Raw genomic sequence first — 6,968 nt, forward strand, 5'->3', positions numbered from 1 at the left:
TTTTTTTTTCAAAGTGCCAACGGCTCTCGCGCCGCGATGCGTCCGCCTTCGCCGGTTCCCAAGTCGGCCACGAACGGCCAAAAATCGGCCTCTTCCCCGGAGCCCGGTCGGCGAATTTTATTTTATTTTTTTCCAAAGTGCCAACGGCTCTCGCGCCGCGATGCGTCCGCCTTCGCCGGTTCCCCGGTCGGCCACGAACGGCGAAAAATCGGCCCCTTCCCCCGGAGCCCGCATGATTATACGCGATGTTAATATTTATTTAATTATTAAATAAATACATACATATGTTTATTAATAATATACGCGGTGTTGATATGTATTTAATTATTACGTATATTGTGAATAAACTAACGGTGATTTTACACGATTTGACTACATGCGTGACCGTGATATAGTGCCGAGGGCTCCCGCGCCGTCACGCGTCCGCCTCGGCACGTGGGGTACCACGGGTCGCCCGCGGCAGCGAGCGTTCGGCTCGCGGGGGCCCGCGGGGTGTTATTAGGGAGTGCGGCAGCCGTGCCGAGGCTCCGGCCGGCCGCCGGAAGTCCCGCGGGGGAGCGTCGGAGCTCCGCGAGGCCGGCCGGGGAGCCTCTTAGTCATCGCCCGCGCTCGCGGTGGTCCCGGTCGCTTAAAGTGCCGCGGGAGGCGTAGCGATGCGAGTGAGTGTGCGCCAAGTGCGAGAGGCGGTGCATTTACGCGCCGTGTCCGCGAGAGGGAGGCAATTCCCCGTTGCGACCTCCGGGAGATCAGCGGGCCGCCGAAAAGGCTCAGCCGGGGTGCCTGGAGCCTCCTCGGGCGTCGAGTTAGGAGGGGGGCGCGCGGAGAACCGGCTGGATGTCCCCTGGAAGCTCAGCGGGCCGTGGGAAAGGCTTGGCCGGGGTGCCTGGAGCCTCGGCCGGCTTAAAAAGGTGGGAGGGGGGCGCGCGGAGAACCGGCTGGAGGTCCCCTGGAAGCTCAGCGGGCCGTGGGAAAGGCTTGGCCGGGGTGCCTGGAGCCTCGGCCGGCTTAAAAAGTTGGGAGGGGGGCGCGCGGAGAACCGGCTGGAGGTCCCCTGGAAGCTCAGCGGGCCGTTCAAAACGCTTAGCCGAGGTGCCTGGAGCCTCGGCCGGCTTAAAAGTGAGGAGGAAAGCGCGCGGAGAACCGGCCGGAGGTCCCCTGGAAGCTCAGCGGGCCGTGGGAAAAAGCTTAGCCGGGGTGCCGGAAGCCTCGGCCGGCTTAAAACGTGAGGAGGAAAGCACCGGGAGAACCGGCTGGAGGTCTTCTGGAAGCTCAGCGGGCCGTGGAGAAAGCTTAGCCGGGGTGCCGGAAGCCTCGGCCGGCTTAAAATGTGAGGAGGAAACCGGCTGGACGTCTTCTGGAAGATCAGCGGGCCGTGGAAAATGCTAAGCCGAGGTGCTGGTTGTCGAATAAGGCTCCGCCATCTCGTAGAAGGTGCTAATAAAGTTCATATCCGCTCGGCTGGAGGTAATTGGCCAGCGGACCGGCCGGCGGGACCTCCGTGACCGCCTATCCGCCTGGCGGTGCCTCCTGGCCGGCGTGCATTCCGGGCCGCGACCGCTCACTTACGGGACCCTGATTGGCCCGCGGACCGGCCGGCGGGACCTCCGTGACCGCCTATCCGCCTGGCGGTGCCTGCTGGCCGGCGTGCATTCCGGGCCGCGACCGCTCACTTACGGGACCCTGATTGGCCCGCGGACCGGCCGGCGGGACCTCCGTGACAGCCTACCCGCCTGGCGGTGGCTGCTGGCCGGCGCGGATTCCGGGCCGCGACCGCTAACTTACGGGACCCTAATTGGCCCGCGGACCAGCTGGCGGGACCTCCGTGACAGCCTACCCGCCTGGCGGTGCCTCCTGGCCGGCGTGGATTCCGGGCCGCGACCGCTAACTTACGGGACCCTAAACGGCCCGCGGACCAGCTGGCGGGACCTCCGTGACCGCCCATCCGCCTGCCGGTGCCTCCTGGCCGGCGTGGATTCCGGGCCGCGACCGCTAACTTACGGGACCATAAATGGCCCGCGGACCAGCTGGCGGGACCTCCGTGACCGCCTATCCGCCTGGCGGTGCCTCCTGGCCGGCCTGGATTCCGGGCCGCGACCGCTCACCTACGGGACCCTAAATGGCCCGCGGACCAGCCGGCGGGACCTCCGTGACAGCCTATCCGCCTCCCGGTGGCTGCTGGCCGGCGCGGATTCCGGGCCGCGACCGCTAACTTACGGGACCCCAATTGGCCCGCGGACCAGCCGGCGGGACCCCCGTGACCGCCTATCCGCCTTGGCCGGTTCCCCGGCCGGCCACGGATGGCGAGAATCCGGCCTCCTCGCCCGGAGCGCTCGTCGGCTTCGGCGAAAAATGCACTAAGTGCCAAACCCCATTCATTTACAATAGCGTGTCCGCCAGAGGGCGCAGTTCCCCCCGCGGACCGGCCGGCGGGACCTCCGTGACCGCCTATCCGCCTGGCGGTGGCTGCGGGCCGGCGCGAATTCCGGGCCGCGACCGCTAACTTACGGGACCCCGATTGGCCCGCGGACCAGCCGGCGGGACCTCCGTGACCGCCTATCCGCCTGCGCTGGTTCCCCGGCCGGCGCGAATTCCGGGCCGCGACCGCTAACTTACGGGACCCCGATTGGCCCGCGGACCAGCCGGCGGGACCTCCGTGACCGCCTATCCGCCTGCGCTGGTTCCCCGGCCGGCGCGAATTCCGGGCCGCGACCGCTAACTTACGGGACCCCGATTGGCCCGCGGACCAGCCGGCGGGACCTCCGTGACCGCCTATCCGCCTGCGCTGGTTCCCCGGCCGGCGCGAATTCCGGGCCGCGACCGCTAACTTACGGGACCCCGATTGGCCCGCGGACCAGCCGGCGGGACCTCCGTGACCGCCTATCCGCCTGCGCTGGTTCCCCGGCCGGCGCGAATTCCGGGCCGCGACCGCTAACTTACGGGACCCCGATTGGCCCGCGGACCAGCCGGCGGGACCTCCGTGACCGCCTATCCGCCTGCGCTGGTTCCCCGGCCGGCGCGAATTCCGGGCCGCGACCGCTAATTTACGGGACCCCAATTGGCCCGCGGACCAGCCGGCGGGACCTCCGTGACCGCCTATCCGCCTTCGCTGGTTCCCCGGTCGGCGTGTATTCCGGGCCGCGGCCGCTCACTTACGGGACCAAAATTGGCCCGCGGACCAGCCGGCGGGACCTCCGTGACCGCCTATCCGCCTGCGCTGGTTCCCCGGCCGGCGTGGATTCCGGACCGCGACCGCTAAATTACGGGACCCAAATTGGCCCGCGGACCAGCCGGCGGGACATCCGTGACCGCCTATCCGCCTTCGCTGGTTCCCCGGTCGGCCACAGATGACGAATATTCGGCCTCTCGCTCTGGAAGTCCTGCCGACTTAGCCGAAAATTTTCTAAGTGCCATCGGCTCTCGCTCGGAAAAGTGTCCGCCTCGTCTGGTTCCCCAGCTCGGCCTCAGAATTCGAAAATTCGGCCTCTCTGAGGTACCAGGGGTGGGCTTTATGTACTTGGTCCCCCCAGTTAGTGTACTCATCACTTTACCCCCCTTTCGCAAAATATAGTCGGCACGTATGTGCAGAACTGTTTATTTTCATTTTAAAAATTTTCTAAGTGCCAGCGGAAGCTGTCACACGAACTGTCCGAGCTACCACGGTGCCCATCCCGGGCAGTGACGGCAAAAGGCCGATGTGTGTTTGATGGAAGTCTGAATAATTTCTAAGTGCCAACGGCTCAACCGCCGTAAAGTGTCCGCCTCGGCTGGTTCTCCCGGTCGGCCCGAACGAGCGAAAATTCGGCCTCTTCCCCTGGAGGTCCGGAACATTTTGGCGAATATTTTCAAAGTGCCAACGGCTGTTGCGCCGTAAAGTGTCCGCCTCGGCTGGTTCTCCCGGTCGGCCCGAACGAGCGAAAATTCGGCCTCTTCCCCTGGAGGTCCGGAACATTTTGGCGAATATTTTCAAAGTGCCAACGGCTGTTGCGCCGTAAAGTGTCCGACCCGGCCGGTTCCTCCGGTCGGCCCGAACGAGCGAAAATTCGGCCTCTTCCCCTGGAGGTCCGGAACATTTTGGCGAATATTTTCAAAGTGCCAACGGCTGTTGCGCCGTAAAGTGTCCGACCCGGCCGGTTCCTCCGGTCGGCCCGAACGAGCGAAAATTCGGCCTCTTCCCCTGGAGGTCCGGAACATTTTGGCGAATATTTTCAAAGTGCCAACGGCTGTTGCGCCGTAACGTGTCCGACCCGGCCGGTTCCTCCGGTCGGCCCGAACGAGCGAAAATTCGGCCTCTTCCCCTGGAGGTCCGGAACATTTTGGCGAATATTTTCAAAGTGCCAACGGCTGTTGCGCCGTAACGTGTCCGACCCGGCTGGTTCCTCCGGTCGGCTTGAACGAGCGAAAATTCGGCCTCTTCCCCTGGAGGTCCGGAACATTTTGGCGAATATTTTCAAAGTGCCAACGGCTGTTGCGCCGTAACGTGTCCGACCCGGCTGGTTCCTCCGGTCGGCTTGAACGAGCGAAAATTCGGCCTCTTCCCCTGGAGGTCCGGAACATTTTGGCGAATATTTTCAAAGTGCCAACGGCTGTTGCGCCGTAACGTGTCCGACCCGGCCGGTTCCTCCGGTCGGCCCGAACGAGCGAAAATTCGGCCTCTTCCCCTGGAGGTCCGGAACATTTTGGCGAATATTTTCAAAGTGCCAACGGCTGTTGCGCCGTAACGTGTCCGACCCGGCTGGTTCCTCCGGTCGGCTTGAACGAGCGAAAATTCGGCCTCTTCCCCTGGAGGTCCGGAACATTTTGGCGAATATTTTCAAAGTGCCAACGGCTGTTGCGCCGTAACGTGTCCGACCCGGCTGGTTCCTCCGGTCGGCTTGAACGAGCGAAAATTCGGCCTCTTCCCCTGGAGGTCCGGAACATTTTGGCGAATATTTTCAAAGTGCCAACGGCTGTTGCGCCGTAACGTGTCCGACCCGGCCGGTTCCTCCGGTCGGCCCGAACGAGCGAAAATTCGGCCTCTTCCCCTGGAGGTCCGGAACATTTTGGCGAATATTTTCAAAGTGCCAACGGCTGTTGCGCCGTAACGTGTCCGACCCGGCTGGTTCCTCCGGTCGGCCCGAACGAGCGAAAATTCGGCCTCTTCCCCTGGAGGTCCGGACGACTTTGGCGAATATTTTCTAAGTGCGAACGGCTGTTGCGCCGTAACGTGTCCGACCCGGCCGGTTCCTCCGGTCGGCCCGAACGAGCGAAAATTCGGCCTCTTCCCCTGGAGGTCCTGTGAAGTTTAACGAATATTTTCTAAGTGCGAACGGCTGTTGCGCCGTAACGTGTCCGACCCGGCCGGTTCCTCCGGTCGGCCCGAACGAGCGAAAATTCGGCCTCTTCCCCTGGAGGTCCGGACGACTTTGACGAATATTTTCTAAGTGCCAACGGCTGTTCCGCCGTAACGTGTCCGACCCGGCCGGTTCCTCCGGTCGGCCTGAACAAGTGAAAATTCGGCCTCTTCCCCTGGAGGTCCGGAACATTTTGGCGAATATTTTCTAAGTGCCATCGGCTCTTCCGCCGTAAGGTGTCCGACCCGGCCGGTTCCTCCGGTCGGCCTGAACGAGCGAAAATTCGGCCTCTTCCCCTGGAGGTCCTGTCAAGTTTAACGAATATTTTCTAAGTGCCATCGGCTCTTCCGCCGTAATGTGTCCGACTCGGCCGGTTCCTCCGGTCGGCCTGAACGAGCGAAAATTCGGCCTCTTCCCCTGGAGGTCCTGTCAAGTTTAACGAATATTTTCTAAGTGCCATCGGCTCTTCCGCCGTAAGGTGTCCGACTCGGCCGGTTCCTCCGGTCGGCCTGAACGAGCGAAAATTCGGCCTCTTCCCCTGGAGGTCCTGTCAAGTTTAACGAATATTTTCTAAGTGCCATCGGCTCTTCCGCCGTAAGGTGTCCGACTCGGCCGGTTCCTCCGGTCGGCCTGAACGAGCGAAAATTCGGCCTCTTCCCCTGGAGGTCCTGTCAAGTTTAACGAATATTTTCTAAGTGCCATCGGCTCTTCCGCCGTAAGGTGTCCGACTCGGCCGGTTCCTCCGGTCGGCCTGAACAAGTGAAAATTCGGCCTCTTCCCCTGGAGGTCCGGAACATTTTGGCGAATATTTTCTAAGTGCCATCGGCTCTTCCGCCGTAAGGTGTCCGACTCGGCCGGTTCCTCCGGTCGGCCTGAACGAGCGAAAATTCGGCCTCTTCCCCTGGAGGTCCTGTCAAGTTTAACGAATATTTTCTAAGTGCCATCGGCTCTTCCGCCGTAAAGCGTCCGACTCGGCTGGTTCCCGATGTCGGCCAGAACAAGTGGAAATTCGGCCTCTTCCCCTGGAGGTCAGTTGAAGTTTAACGAATATTTTCTAAGTGCCAACGGCTGCTCCGCCGTAAAGCGTCCGACTCGGCTGGTTCCCGATGTCGGCCAGAACAAGTGAAAATTCGGCCTCTTCCCCTGGAGGTCCGTTCAAGATTAACGAATATTTCCTAAGTGCCAACGGCTGCTCCGCCGTAAAGCGTCCGACTCGGCTGGTTCCCGATGTCGGCCAGAACAAGTGAAAATTCGGCCTCTTCCCCTGGAGGTCCGTTCAAGATTAACGAATATTTTCTAAGTGCCAACGGCTCTTGCGCCGAAAAGCGTCCGCCTCGGCTGGTTCCCGCGGTCGGACACAAAATGTGTCAATTCGGCCTCTCTGAGGTACCAGGGGTAGGCTTTATGTACTTGGTCCCCCCAGTTAGTGTACTCATCACTTTACCCCCCTTTCGCAAAATATAGTCGGCACGTATGTGCAGAACTGTTTATTTTCATTTTAAAAATTGTCTAAGTGCCAGCGGAAGCTGTCACACGAACTGTCCGAGCTACCACGGTGCCCATCCCGGGCAGTGACGGCAAAAGGCCGATGTGTGTTTGATGGAAGTCTGAATAATTTCTAAGTGCCAACGGCTCAAC

This window comes from Syngnathus scovelli, unplaced genomic scaffold (genome assembly GCF_024217435.2).
Source record: "Syngnathus scovelli strain Florida unplaced genomic scaffold, RoL_Ssco_1.2 HiC_scaffold_464, whole genome shotgun sequence".
In the NCBI taxonomy this organism is placed as follows: Eukaryota; Metazoa; Chordata; class Actinopteri; order Syngnathiformes; family Syngnathidae; genus Syngnathus; species Syngnathus scovelli.